General features: G+C 29.9%; 1 long non-coding RNA gene across 1 annotated transcript; it reads left to right on the forward strand.

Moving 5' to 3' along the window:
* Positions 1 to 335: 335 nt before the first annotated feature.
* LOC145271342 (uncharacterized) lies at positions 336 to 16,872 on the forward strand. Its single transcript, XR_013865827.1, has 2 exons — positions 336 to 520; positions 11,345 to 16,872. It is a non-coding gene; the product is annotated as an uncharacterized LOC145271342 (long non-coding RNA).
* The last annotated feature ends 366 nt before the right edge of the window (positions 16,873 to 17,238 follow it).

Below are 17,238 nucleotides of genomic sequence, written 5' to 3' on the forward strand. Positions count from 1 at the left end.
GACAAAATACTGTTACTCGCTCAATATATATTACTGTGACATAGGTTGACATATATTCGGTGGTTTTTAATAGTATCTTGTCTAGTTTATTATTTATAACACTTTTTCCCAAACTTACCGTGTTAAAGAGAGAGTTGGGCGCCATGTTGAATTTTCCAATACATCGGTAAACAATGTATGTTTTTCGAGCTGAATAAACATGTTACATTGAATAAAAACACGAAAAATATATCCAGTTTGGTAGAAAAGTAACTTATCTTGCCTTTGATAACGTTTATTTGTTATATATTTGTTTTTGACAACTTTTTCGAATCTATGTGTACAGTAAAACAAACCCCCAGTATCATTTTACCGTACCATTTATACCGTACCATTTTCACCTAAATCTATTAAGCTATAATGATATAAAAATATTTTTTTAATATGAGTGAGGCTAAAAAATCGTTTGCGATGACGTTTGAGTATGAAGACAATTTAACCGGAAGTCAAGTTTAACAAGAATAACGACAATTACAATCAGGTAAATATCGCTCGAAAACTATACCTATCAGTTAATTATAAGTATTGATTTTGGTACTTCTACAGTTTATCGCCGAAAATAGAGACGCCGTTTTTTTTTCGCGCACATGTCCTTAAAATCCGAGGAAGAAATCGGTATTTTAAACTATGGCCGAAGTTAGAAATAAATAAATAAATTAATTAAAGTAGATATTAATTACTTCCGGAAAGAACTATGAAAAAAAAAAATGGAGAAAGTGAAAGAGAACATATCCACAATTATGAATTGGAAATGTTTCGATTTAATTAATGAAAACGGAAAAGTTTTGCATGAAACATATATATATATATATATATATATATATATATATATATATATATATATATATATATATATATATATATATATATATATATATATATATATATATTGGTCAATTTTTACGGCGTGCCCCTGCCCCAGCGTATTATAAACACCCCAACTTCCCTATGAACCTCGAAAGCCGTTCTTAACATGGAGTGGTTGGGGGGTGTATTCCGAAAGCCGTTCTTAACATGGGGAAGTTGGAGTGCTTATAATACGCTGGGGCACGTCGAAAAAATAGACCTTTTTTTTTTTTTAAAACAGAAAATGAAAATGATATATTCATAATTGTCTTAACTGGGCGAACGAACGAGCGCCATTTGAAAATCGAAACATTTATTGTATAAAAATTTATCGAAATATAATTGTAAAAACGTTTATCGAAAAGTTTTCGTAACAAAATATAATTTTAATAAAATAATTTTGAAATGAAAGCAACATTGAATTTTTATAAAATAGCTGGGGTTTTTTTTTTGTTTAATGTAATTTAAATGAAACATTTTTAATTAAAGAAACTTTGAAGGGTCAACAACAAATTAAGTTAAATGAAACCGAAAAATAACTATCTAGTTTAATTTTTTTGTTATGTATTTCATGCTTCGGTCATAGTTTAAAATACTGATTTCTCCCTTGGATTTTAACAACAGGTGCGGGTGCGCGAACAAAATGGCGTCTCCATTTTCAGCGATAAACTGTAGAAGTATCTCGATTTTAATGTAAAAAAAATGCGTATGTATGTATTATAGGGGCTTGTATTACTGTACACATAGATTCGAAAAAGTTGTCAAAAAACAAATATATAACAAATAAATGTTATCAAAGGCAAGATAAGTTACTTTTCTACCAAACTGGATATATTTTTTTGTGTTTTTATTCAATGTAACATATTTATTCAGCTCGAAAAACATACAGTGTTTACCGATGTATTGGAAAATTCAAGATGGCGTCTCACACCCGCTTTAATACCGTAAGTTTGGGAATAGGTGTTATAAATAAAAAACTATACAAAATATATGTCAACCTATGTCAAGGTAACATATTGAGCGAGTTTTTAACAGTATTTTATCCTTTTTTTTATTTATAACACCTTTTCCCAAACTTACCGTGTTAAAGAGAGAAAGACGCAATCTTGAATGTTTTGAATACATCGGTAAACACTATATGGTTTTCGAGCTGAATAAACATGTTACATTGAATAAAAACACGAAAAATATATCCAGTTTGGTAGAAAAGTAACTTATCTTGCCTTTGATAACATTTATTTGTTATATATTTGTTTTTTGACAACTTTTTCGAATCTATGTGTACAGTTATACAAACCCTATTATAGATAATAAAACAACAACAACAACAACAACAAAAATGGAAATAAACAAAAATAAATATATAACAAATAAATGTTACCAACGCCAAGATAAGTTACTCTGCAAACCCTAACAATTGCACTCCCTAAACGAAGATGGCGAAAATTAATACAGTTAATGCAAATAAGGAATGAAAGCCACCAAGCATGAAACGAAACCATATACAAAAGATTAAAAAAATAAATAGTAAAGTTGGTACTTCTACAGTTTATTGCCGAAAATGGAGACGCCATTTTTTTTCGCACATCTGTCATTAAAATTGGAGGGAGAAATCAGTATTTTAAGATATGACTGAAGCATGGTTGCTTTTTTTTTCTGTTCTTGGCCTTCGGGCCGGGATTAAAGCGTAGTATCTGTTCTGCAGATGCTGCAGTGCTGCACTTGAGATAATTTGTACCAGTCAATGGAGGGGAACCCCTCTATACTGGGATAATTATTTTTTTGGGTAACCAGAGTGCCCCCTTTTTGCCTACTTTTAGGGGAGCTGGTTTTTACCCCACATTAAAAGCGGCCTTGTGCCTAATTTGCTTTGGTGGGGAAGCAAATAAATACAATAAAGTAAAAAAAAAATTAAACTAGATAATGATTTTTCGGCTTCAGTTGAATAAATTTGTTGTTGATACTTCAAAGTTGCTTTAATAAAAAAAAAATGTTTCATTAAAAGTAGTTATTTGTTCAAAAAAAAAGAAAAAACAAACTATTTTATAAAAATCCAATGTTGCTTTCATTAAAAAATTATTTTATTAAAATTATATTTTCTTACACAAACGTTTCAATAAGTGTTTTTACAATTACATTTTCATAAATTTTTATACAATAAATGTTTTGGTTTTCAAATGGTGCTGACCCAGTTTAAATAATTAATTAATATATGATTTTCATTTTCTGTTTTTAATAATAACAAAAAAAAATATGTTTCATGAAAAACTTTCCCGTTTTCATTAATTAAATCGAAACATTTCCGATTAAACAATTATGGATGTATGTTCTCTTTCACTTTCTTTATTTGCTTTTTTTTATAGTTCATTCAGGAAGTAATTAATATCTAGTTTAATTTTTTTGTTATTTATTTCTAACTTCTAATACTTCTAACTTAAAATACTGATTTCTCCCTCGGATTTTAACGACAGGTGCGCGAAAAAAAATGGCATCTCCATTTTCGGTGAAAAACGGTAGATGTACTGTAAATTTTTACTTTCTTTTCACTGTAACATTTATTGGGTGGTTTCTACTATCATTCTGTTTTATTTCTTATTTTGAAGTGATTACTGAGTCTTCAAAGACATCGCGGCCATCTTTTCTTGTTTTCCAGCATTCTTCAACATTCCCAGTTTTTCGAACTGATTAAACATTTTACATTAAAACACTAAAAACTCATCCAGTTAGGTAAAAAGTAATTTATCTTGCCTTTGATAACATTTGTTATATATTGTTTTTTGTTTTTTTGACAACTTTTTAGAATTATGTATATAGTACTTATTTACAAAGCCTCCCCACGAGACAGTTAGACACCAGGGTCGTTTTTTAACGTGGAGAAAAGGTACAAAAATAAAAATTGTCTCAGTCATGAACGATTTCTCCTCCACTGAAAGAGAAGGAGAAATGGAAGTGCCGCATCTGAAGAACAGACACTACACTTTGATCTTGGTCAAAAGGCAGTAATACAAACCCAACGAAACCATAAAAAAAAAATAGGTAAATGTTTACTTTAACTATAATAGAACACGGACCAGTAAAATTTGTTTTTTTAGGGAATTTCGGTGTCACTGACAACGAATTTGATACTCCAATCCGTCACAAATTTACAATTTGCAGGGTATTAACCCATTGAGTCTGGCACTATTTTGCGCTATTTCACCACCTTCATCAATGCTGCACGGTAGTGATTCTTACTGAAATGTACATTCATGCGTGTGTGGTCATGTTACGTTTCACAAGGCGCATGAATACATTGACGGATACATTAAATTATTACAAATATTTTTCATAAAAATTATTTTTCACAAAAAACATATTTGTCATAAAAAAATATTTTTCATTTAAAACATATTTTTCATGAAAAAATATTTTACATTAAAAAACATTTTTCATAAAAAAAATATTTTTCGTAAAAAAATATTTTTTGTAAAAAAAATATTTTTCGTAAAAAAAATATTTTTCATAAAAAACATTTTTCATAAAAAAAATATTTTTCATAAAAATATTTTTCATAAAAAAATATTTTTCATAAAAACATTTTTCATAAAAAAATATTTTTCATAAAAAATATTTTTCATTAAAAAAATATTTTACATAAGAAAAAAAAATATTTTACATCTTATTTAATAGTAAAAACAATGCTGTCAATAAGTTTTCACAAACATTCTACAAAAAATATTTTTATGTTTTTCGTTCTTTTTTTGTTTTGGAGGGTTATATTCAGTTATAGAATTTGTATCATTTTTTAACGGGTGTATTTTGGCCACAAATACAACATACCCACTTATGTACTGACAGACATTAAAACAAATTTTCTAATGCAACTCAATAACGACTATCCACCTTACTTACTACGAAAATCTTAGTTTTATTTTGGTGTCTTAAACTCCCCACCTCACCCCTCTTTTTGTTGATGAGGAGACTATATTCAAAAACACAATCTTTGTCAATTATTGTTTATTGTTAATTTTTATAAAATGAATGTGGTTTCCGAAACGATCGTACACTCAATTTGATTTTGTTTGTTCATCCTTTTGAAACTGATTTATTATTTACAAATATTAATCTTCATGCTCAATATTAATATAGGATAAATATACCTATTGAGCTTATTATATATCTACAGTACTACGAACACTGTTGCTTTAAAGTATTAATACATTAAATTAAACTTTGCTTTTTAGACTCCAGGTCTAATTCCCCCTAAAAATATGTATATATATATATATATATATATATATATATATATATATACATATATATATATATATATACATATATATATATATACATATATATATATATATATATATACATATATATATATATATATATATATACATATATATATATATATACATATATATATATATATATATACATATATATATATATATATATATATATATACATATATATATATATATATATATATATATATACATATATATATATATACATATATATATATATATATATACATATATATATATATATATATATATATATACATATATATATATATATATACATATATATATATATATATATATATATACATATATATATATATATACATATATATATATATATATATATATATATACATATATATATACATATATATATATACATATATATATATATATATATATACATATATATATATATACATATATATATATATACATATATATACATATATATATATACATATATATATATATACATATATATATATATATATATATATACATATATATATATATACATATATATATATATATATATATACATATATATATATATATATAGTCACACTGATGAACTGTGAAATAGCAAAACATTACTGTATGTGGATGACTATATATATATATATATATACATATATATATATATAATACTTGTTTATTGTTATATAAACATGCTCACATCCCACTTCTACAAATAGCCACTTGTTTCAATCAAACAACGGATATCATCAGGCAGCGACTTGACTATTCAAAAGTTCAATGCATAATCTATTTATATTATATTTATACTATTTTGTATTATATTTATACCATTTTGTAGCAGCGGGATGTGAGCATGTTTATATAACAATAAAAAAGTATTATCAGCTCTTTTTATTGAGCACTATCTAACAACCTCGTTGAATTCATTAGTCCATTACTTTTGAATAAAAAACCCGAGTATATATATATATATATATATATATATATATATATATATATATATATATGTAAAATAAATTAAAATAAAAATTACAATTAAATTTACCAAAATGATCCAAGATGGTAAAATTAAAGTATATTATAAATATTAAAGAATTAATATTTATAAAGTTATCTCAGCCAGATGTAAAAGCTCGATAAAACCAAATAGGGGATAGAGCTTATAATACGAGCAAACAGTTAATAAAACATGTTAAAAAACACTTTGAAAAACTCTGCGGAGTAAGGACTATCCACTTATCTAGTGTTTCCTTTTCAGATTTATATATATATATATATATATATATATATATATATATATATATATATATATATATATATATACATTAGCCGGTGTTAATCATGACACCCTGCACTGATGATTCCCAAAAGGATGAAACAGTAGTATCTGTAGGTATTTAATCATTATAATAAATAATTATGTCGGCACCTTTCTTATCGTTGAGACCTTTGCAGTTGAAATAAAGTCGGTCACTTTAGCTCACATGTTCAGATAATCATATAATGATCAGATCACTCTGAAAGACATTAAAAACATTTAAAAATAAATGTTTAAATTTCAACGAAATTTCTTGCGTTTAACAGTGGCCGAATGGATTTGATCCTTGCTAATGGAGTCAGAGATGGCTTCATTGCCGGGTTCGAATTTCTTGACTGGCGTTAATCGTGACACCCTGCAGTGATGGTTCCTGAAATGCTAGTAAATAATTATATATATATATATATATATACATTTCTCCAAAACCTCTGACCTTGATGGAGGGGGCACTAGAACTTGCTGCTGTGTTTTTTTTTTTGTTTTTTTTTCACAGTGATCACCACTTATCAAGGCCCGGAAGCCACTCAGGGATAAGGGTTATTGCAAGTGCATTACGTTAGTGTGGAGATTTGCTGAAGTGTTTACTTGAGGGGGCGGCTCATTAGGAATTTGTTAACGTTGGACTTGAAGACATCCAAGTTGTAGTCCGGAGGGAAGCAGGCAGACGGAACAGAGTTCCACAGGCGTGCAGTTCTAAGAAAGAAGCTTTGTTCATGGAATCCGCGTTTTGATTTAGGCACAGATAAAGAGTGGGGGAAATTTTTCACAGTGGATTCAGCTAGACGGGTGTTTTTCGTGAAAGATTGGCGGGAGGGGACCAGAGATTGGAGTTCAGACGAGCATCTGCCATGGAAATAACGATAAAACAAGGACAGGCTCGCAACGTCTCTTCGGTTTCGGATGATCTGAAATAACAGCAAGGGGAGACTTGATTCCAAATATTTCTCATATTTTATATCTCCCCTCTTGGAAATAGGGTACGATTATGAAATAATTCTTATACACTGTGAAATTTACTTTATGAAAAGCAAAGAGGGAAGATATAACATATGAGAAATATTTGGAACCACGTCTCCCCTTGATGTTATTTTCTATATTAATTTAACATAAAATAAACACCCAATGTATAGCCACCTTTTTTTTTGGGGGGGGGAGGCGTCTGTTATTTTGATTTTTAGGGGTGTTGTTTATTTAGTAATTATGACCTGGTAGACCAACACACAAGCTACCTTAAAAAACTTGTTTTCTATAGGTTTTCGAGTGTGCTGAAAACTATTATCGCAAATTTCCGCAAGTAAGTATTTTTCCGGATATTACGCAATGTAATTCTTATAGTTATAACTGATGGCAAAAATATGAGCACAAGCGCTCAAATTTTTGCTTAATTCCTGGAAAAATACCTATTTGCAGAAAATTTAAATGTGATATTCGTTTTAGCACACATGAAAACCTATATATAAAATAAGTTTTGTAAGGTGGATTTTGTGTTGGTTTACCAGGCCACAATAAACATCACCACTAAAAATATAACAGACCACTCCCAAAAAAGGTAGTTATAAAGTGAGTGCTCATTTTTACATTAAATTAATATAGAAAAGTGATCCCTTATTTTTGAAACTATAATTTCTTTATATTTTGGAAACTGCTCGCTTTCTGGAATTTTAAACGTTATTTTCGTTTTCAGCACCCTCGAAAACATATAATAGTGGTAATTTTAAAGAAATCTTTTTTAGGGTGGAAAGATACTGCACATTTACTGAGACATTTTATGGATGTAAAACAGTGATAAAAATAGGCTCTGAATGAGGGATGATTCCCTTAATGTGCGACCTTAAGGGCAAATGTCCAATAGCTCACTACACTATTCAGGTCATTACCTTTCCAACGAGTCTTCATTTGTTAAATTCTCATAAATAGTTGCTGAAATTTGGAACTTACAAAATTGCTAAAAAAGTAGTGTGTGTATATATATATATATATATATATATATATATATATATATATACATATATAGTAAGTTATAAAATGTATATGGCGATTAAGCTACACTGAATATTCCGCGTTTCATCCACACAATTCGTACATAAGCCTGAAGAATCCTAGAGTGGATGAAACGCGGAATATTCAGTGTAGCTTAATCGCCATATACATTTTATAACTTACTAACTGTATTGAGCACTTTTGAAGTAAATACTTAAAGTTTACGCATAAATCTATCCTTTTGTATATTAATTTTATGTGAGTAAATTAAGTAGTTATATATATATATATATATATATATATATATATATATATATATATATATACCATACTTTGGGGTAATTACACCAACTAAAACAAAGAGCTCTTTATATGTATGGGTGCCAAAAGAGCACTTTTAGCTAGTTGGCACAATTACCCCAAAGTATGGTGTGTATTTGAGGTTGCTATTTTCTAAAGGTAGGGTAATCAGTGAAATATAACCAGGTTCATACTACTACTGCTTATGTAAAGCCAAATATATATATATATATATATATATATATATATATATATATATATATATATATATATATATATATGTAAAGCCAAATATATATATATATATATATATATATATATTAAATAGAAAAATGCGAGCATGAAAAGTAATATGGTTAGGATTAAACTTAGAAAAGTAAAAATACTAGTTGTTAAAACTGGAAAATAAAAAGACCAGATATTCTACTAAAACATATAAATTTATAACTTAAGATATTGCAGCATTAAGATTTTTTTAAAAATTTAATTTAACATTATATATAAATTCTTAATGTTGCAATATTTTAAGTTATAAATTTATATTTTTAGTTGAATATCTCGTCTTTTTTATTTCCAATTTTAACAACTAGTCCTTTTACTTTTCTAAGTTTAATTCTAACCATATTACTTTTTATGCTCGCAATTTTCTATGAAATCCATAATTTTTCCAGGCTTTCCTTTGAAATAATATTTACTTTTTGTGTTCAATATTATACGCATTATCAAGAGTTCATAAAAAAACTATTACCAACTTCTTAAATTGACTAAATAAAAAATCAAATAAAAAACGTAATTAAAAGTAAATAAACAGAAAGGACAAAAAGAGGATACAGAATTAATGGGTGACGTCATAAGTGAAATATCAGCCCTAGCAGTGCAAAGAGCATCGCATTTCTTAACTCTCTATATGTAACCTAAATAACATGACATGTGAGCGACATCCTCACTATGATTTATGAAGGTATCGACAGTGAAAAAGTTGCTATTTTGCCAACAGCCAATCAGAAGAAATAGTCTCCAAAATGTCAATCTTGAAAAAGTAATTATGGTAACCAACAGCCAATCAGAAGAACTGTCTCTAAAACGTCAACGTTGAAAAAGTTATTATGGTATCCAACAGCCAATCAGAAGAAATCGTCTCTAAAACGTCAATGTTGAAAAAGTTATTATAGTAACCAACAGCCAATCAGAAGAAAAGATTCTCTAAAACGTTAATGTTGAAAAAGTTATTATGGTATCCAACAGCCAATCAGAAAAAATCGTCTCTAAAACGTCAATGTTGAAAAAGTTATTATAGTAACCAACAGCCAATCAGAAGAAAAGATTCTCTAAAACGTTAATGTTGAAAAAGTTATTATGGTATCCAACAGCCAATCAGAAAAAATCGTCTCTAAAACGTCAATGTTGAAAAAGTTATTATAGTAACCAACAGCCAATCAGAAGAAAAGATTCTCTAAAACGTTAATGTTGAAAAAGTTATTATGGTATCCAACAGCCAATCAGAAAAAATCGTCTCTAAAACGTCAATGTTGAAAAAGTTATTATAGTAACCAACAGCCAATTAGAAGAAAAGATTCTCTAAAACGTTAATGTTGAAAAAGTTATTATGGTATCCAACAGCCAATCAGAAAAAATCGTCTCTAAAACGTCAATGTTGAAAAAGTTATTATAGTAACCAACAGCCAATCAGAAGAAAAGATTCTCTAAAACGTCAATGTTTAAAAAGTTGCTATGGTAATCAACAGCCAATCAGAAGAAACCGTCACACATGTTCCTTATTAATTCTGAAAACTTTTGAACACCAGTAATTTTATTATAACTTTTGTTTTAATGAACGAAATTGGAAAATTTTTATTTCAAAATATAGCTAAGAAGGTGTACTATGAACTGTAAAAATTGTTTGAAATTTAGTCGCAAAATCAATAAGCGGTGAAGCTTTAAAACAGTTCTAAATTTGTAACACTAACACTTAACACTATATTTTAACACGGTATTGTTTTAATGATAAAAATATGGATATATTTATACTTGTAGCCAAATTAAATATTGAAATGCTCATATCTTTGGTTCTATAGGAGGAAACTACATGAACATTTGCAGGCTTTTTGAGGATTAATATTGTTCTATGGTTAAAGTTTTATCACAATTAGTAAAAAAGAACTGATATTTTCAAACCATTAAAATATGCCGAAATTTGCCTACATTTGTATATATAGTGTCCTGGCAGAGTAGCTTCAGTTTTACTGCTTTGGAATGAATTTTGCTTAGGGTTTTTATTTTTTAGTTATCTCCCCTGTGGCCTTGCTAGGCCATTAATATATCACTGTTTATTCTTTCTGTTACATATATTACTGTTTAATCATTTAAGGAGGTCAGAGCGCACTGAGAAGTAGTTGAATTTCTCACAGAAAGAAATCTCAATTTTTTTAGTTAATAGTATATTTAGAAATATTTTTAAAAAGTTTGAATAAACAGACATGTTGAAATGCTAAAATTTTGTTAAAAGAAAGAAAATATTAATTTATTTTTTTTTTGCCTTTCTCTTTTTTAAAGTTGAAACATTAAAATTGTTTTTATTTATTTACAGGTCTGTGGATGAAATTCAGAGGATTTGAAAAATATATACACTAAAATCATCAAATGGAAAAGTGACCGTGTTCTATGACAAAGTCAAACAGGTGGACAGATACATCAAATACAAGGCCAGTAAACCAAACATTGTAATATGAAACAAGCCTGAAAGAACTGCACTTATTATTGATGGCACAGTCTAAAATGACTATGGCCTTAATAGAACTGAACCGGGAAAGATAAAAAAATATCAGAACACTAAAAATGATCTAAAAACGACATGGTCTCTTAAAGAAATACACATTATACCGGTTGTGATAGGAGCAACTGGCGTAATAAAAAAGAATCTATGACTATGGCCTTCATAGATCTGAACAGGAAAACCTAACTTAAAATATGTGGATGAAAACTAGAGGATTTCAAATGTTACATATAGGGGTCTTATTCAGAGAGAGTCTTAAGAAGAGAGTAAGAGGGATGTTGTTGTAGTAAGAGATCTAGAGAGGGATGTTGTGAGAGAGATTGTTCGTTCCGTGTTCATGTTATGACGATTCATATATATTAAAAATATGTTCATTCTTAGGTTAATAGATGTGTTGCTATGTGAAGCTCTTAGAGTGAGGAGATAGTGTTCAGTGTAGATATGAGATGTAGATTCACATTGTGGATATGAGATGTGTATGTTAAGACATTTTATAACACAGACATATAATAACAATTCACTTTACCTTTTTGTAAGAAATCACAAACACAAAGACGAGCTTTATCAAAACACATGATGGGTTTATTTCTTCACGACCAGCCATGGTTTTCTCATCAAGAATTCAAAGCTTCACATTTTAGTTTCAAAGTGACCGTCTCGCTTCCTAGACGTTCGAATTTCAAACTCCAGACTCTCTCTGAGTTGCTCCGCTAACTCTCTAACTCTAACTCTCACTTCCTATATTGAGAAATGCATGCATGTTCGGCCGCGTGACCAAACTCACGTGCCCAGCATGCGCGACTTGCACGTTTCCGACATTCTGATTTCCCAATAACCTTTTTTCTTTGATGTTTTTACAAAGGAATTCAACCTACATAACTTATTTATTTAACCCATATTTTATTATCCACATTCTTTCTAACAATTGAATAGTTTATTTATTATTTATTTCATCAGAATTAACAATTTACTGGACATTCCATTTAAACCTATTGTTCTTTAAAACTTATATCCAAGGTTCGATTTCTGATTTCTCTCATTTTATTTTCATTTTAAGTAATCTCTCTATTTTTATACTTACATGAAAAGGGGACAGCCCTTATTATGTAACACAAAAACAGAACAAAGGAACAGTATTGAAATTCAGAAATATTTTATTTACAATTGATAACGATTACCTTCAATAAAATTAAATTTCAAGATAACATACTAAAGAAGAACATCTTAGTCATCTAAATTTTGTGTGTCAGTATTTGTGGATAGATGAAAGTTAGAAACAGACAACATATCCTTATCTTACTAAGGTTTTTGGTTAAAGATTTTCACAGGTTAAACATTACATACTCTCAACAAACACATAAAAAGCAAAAAAAAACATAGACTTGTAAAGTTTGTGATTCACGATTGTTTTTACAAATATCTAATAAAAAATCGACATGAAAAAACACAAGAAAGAAAAGACTCATGTTTGTGTAATGTGTGGATCGTCATTTTCAGTGCAGTCAGCTTTAAAAATTCATATGCGAACACACACAGGAGAAAAACCTTATTCTTGTCAAGTGTGTGGCTCAGCATTTTCACAAAAATCTCACCTAATACCCCACATGCGAACACACACTGGTGAAAAACCTTATCCTTGTAAAGTGTGTAGCTCAGCATTTCCAGACAAATGGAAATTAAAACATCACATGCTCATACACTCTAAAGAAAAACCTTACGTTTGTCAAGTGTGTGGCTCAGCATTTTCAGTAAAACTTTACCTAACCGTTCACATGCGAACACACACTGGAGAAAAACCATATTCTTGTGACGTGTGTGGTGCATCGTTTGCACAGAAATCCGATTCTAAAACTCACATGAGAATACACAGTGGTGAAAAACCTTACGGCTGTCAAGTGTGTGGGTCTGTATTTTCACAAAAGTCTCATTTAAATACTCATATGCGAACACACACGGGAGAGAAACCTCATTCTTGTGACGTGTGTGGTGCAGCATTCACGCAAAAGTGTCATGTAAAAAGCCACATGAAAATACACACTGGCGAAAGGAATTATGCTTGTCTGACATGTGACAAAACATTTTCAGCAAAATCCGATCTAAAAGTCCACACGCGTATGCATACTGGAGAAAAACCGTATCCTTGTAGAATATGCGGATCAGCTTTTCCGGAATCGTCAAGGTTAAAAATTCACATGCGAAGCCACACTGGCGAAAGGCCTCACGTTTGTCAAGTTTGCGGTTCAGCATGTTTAACGAGCTCATCATTGAAAGTTCATATGACAATACACACCGGAGAAAAACCTCATTCTTGTGAAGTGTGTGGCTCATCTTTTTCACGTAAATCTTATCTGATTATCCACATGCGAACTCACACAGGTGAAAGACCTTTTGCTTGTGAAATGTGTAGATCAGCATTTTCATCAAAATCAGATTTAAATAAACACTGGAAAATACACACCGGAGAAAGACCGTTTATTTGTGAAGTGTGTGACTCAACATTTATAACAAATTCTGCCTTTAAAAAACACACACGAACACAAAGCCATCAAGCCAGAAAGTGTAATATGGAAGAAGCCTGAAAGAACTGCACTCATTGATGTCACAGTCTCAAATTACTTTGGGCTTAATAGAGCTAAGCAGAAAAAAATAACAAAATACCTTTGTTGGAAGATCTGTGGAGAGATGCAACTTGACAGATCAACAAATATCTGGGAACATGAACCACTATCAATAACATCAAACGGAAAAGTGACCATGTTCTATGACAAAGACATATAGGTGGGCAGGTACATAAAAGACAAGGCCATCAAACCAGATAATGTAATATAGAACAAGCCCAAAAGAACTGCGCTCATTATCGACATCAATGACTTTGGCCTTAACAGAGCTAAAAAGGAAATGATAACAAAATATCAGGACCTAAAAAATGATCTAAAAACGACATGGTCTCTGAAAGAAATAAACATTATACCAGTTGTGATAGGATCTTCAGAAATACTTAGAAGCGATCCTTGGAAGACCAAGCTGTAACGAAATACAAATAGCAGCCATAAAGGGAACAGCATCTATTCTTAAAAAAGCCCTCGCCTATAAATTTAAATCATAACAGAATCAAGTGTTAGCTCCAGGAGGGATTAGCCCCTTGATCTCTTAAAACTTACTGAAGTAAAATAAATTAAAAAAAAAGTGAAAGAAGAACCAACAGGATGGCTCACTATTGGCAAAATAACTTTTATACCCAAGAGCCAAGAAACACATTTGCTAAACAAATACTGACCTATCTACTACATTCAAATGACTTACTGGAATAATTAGCGACACAATTTATCAGCATTTGATGATGAATACCTTGAAAGTTGCGATAGGAGAAACTGGCAATGGATAATGTGTGGCTCATCATTTAAAAATCTATATGTGAACACACATAAATCAACATTGAATGTTTATACACACTTACTCAATAAATGGGTTAAAAAAATGGCTGGTCTACAAGCAAATCGTCAGTTCAGGTTTTCCCAATCAGGAATTGAGAGCCCAAGCCAACCTAATGTCTGTATGACCAATCTTATTGACAAATGGGTTTTACACTATCAACCACAACAAAGTATGTAAATACCTCCATTGAAAGATCTATAAAGAGAATGGAACTTAGCAGATCGTCAGATATCTAAGAACATGAACCATGACTAATAGCAGCAAATGGAAAAATGACAGTGTTCAGTGACAAAGACACATAGGTGGGCAGATATATAAAAAAAAACGACCAGTAAACCAGACATTGTAATATGGAACAATCCTGAAAGAACTGCACTCATTATTGATGTCACAGTCCTAAATGAACACAATGTTGAATGGTAAACAAAATATCAGGATCTAAAGACCGATCAAATTTATGAAATTATTAACGATCTAAAAACAACATGGTCTCTTAAATAAATACACATTATAACGGTTGTGATAGGATCAACTAGACTACTGAAAACATCTTAAGAAATACTTGGAAACAATCCTTGGAAGACCCAGCTGTAACGAAATGCATTTCATTTAAATACCTGTAAAAACACGATTGGCAGATGGTTTTTACACTGTCCGCCAGAACAAAGTATGCAAATACCTCCATTGAAAAATCTGTGGAGGGATGCAACTTGACAGATCTATGAACACCTGGGAAGATTAACCACCACCACCAATATCAGCAAGGGGAAAAATAACAGTGTTCTATTGCAAAGACATATCGATCAAATTTATGAAATTATTAACGATCTAAAAACAACATGGTCTCTTAAATAAATACACATTATACCGGTTGTGATAGGATCAACTAGACTACTGAAAACATCTTAAGAAATACTTGGAAACAATCCTTGGAAACCCCAGCTGTAATGAAATACATTTCATTAAAATACTTGTAAAAAAGGCACACAATTGGTAGATGGTGTTTACACTTTCCGCCACAATAAAGTATGCAAATACTTCCACTATAAAATCTGTGGAGAGATGCAACTTGGCAGATCTACGAACATCTGGGAACATTTGTAGGTTTTGTGAATACTTCCAAGAGATTAGATAGGCCTTCAAAACTTAATACACTTGGTTTCTATCTGTTCAGGTACTCCCTTATACTAGAAGGATGATTAAAGTTGATCAGATTCTTTCTTCAAGCTCACCAGGATCAGGAAAGGACCTTAACATGCTTCAGCACTTATGCAGAACACAAACCGCGCTGGAACAACGGTGTTATGTAGAAATCCATTCTTTACTGTTCTGTATCTTCATCACTAATAAACTAACGCACCGCAAAAATTGGATCCAACTTGAAAAATTAAATCAAAAAAAAATATATAGGATATAACGGGCCAACTTACCAGAGTATAGCTGCCTGGGGGGTGAGGGGGTGGCGATGCTCTTCTAATTTCCGAAACGAACGATTGCTTTCTAGCTATGCTAACAGATGGCAGTTCTTTTATTTCTTTTTTATGACGGCTTCAAATAACCAAAAGTTTTAGACCAATCAGAAAAAAAGGTTAATTATTCTATTTTTTTTATTCTTTAAAGTTTATTATCATTCATATATATAGATACATTTTTATTTTTAGTTTATATTTAATAAAAATATCAGAAATACGACACCACACATTAACCACCACCAATATCAGCAAAGGGAAAAATAACAGTGCTCTATTGCAAAGACACACAGGTGGGCAGATATATAAAAACCAAGATCAATAAACCAGAAATTGTAATATGGAAAAAGCCCGAAAAAGCTGCAGCTGCACTTATTATTGATGGCACAGGCTCTCTCTTTCTTCACGATTACCAAAAATATTTAGTTTGCTTTCATTTTTTTAAAAAAAAACATCGTTTAATTTTAATCTTTGCTTATTGCTTTAATCATATTTCACAACATTTGATTGCCTTCTGCTTTAAACATACGTAATCTCACGTGCATAATTTTTATTTATTTATATTGAATAAACTTCAGTTCATTACAAAAAAAATGTGTTCTTTCTTTTTCTTTTTAAATGTAAAGTTTAAAAATTGAAAAAAAAATTAACTCGTAAAATTCAATTGATTTCACTAAGTAAAAAAAAAAATGGCTGCATGAAGGCGAACCGTCACTTTGAAAACACTGTTGTTGTTTTTTAATAAAAAAAAAAAAATATTTCTGTTATTTTTTAAACAACTTTAATAGTTTATTTTGGAAGTAT

The sequence above is a fragment of the Euprymna scolopes genome, chromosome 46, assembly GCF_053919585.1.
Source record: "Euprymna scolopes isolate OS-2025 chromosome 46, ASM5391958v1, whole genome shotgun sequence".
Taxonomy (NCBI): Eukaryota; Metazoa; Mollusca; class Cephalopoda; order Sepiida; family Sepiolidae; genus Euprymna; species Euprymna scolopes.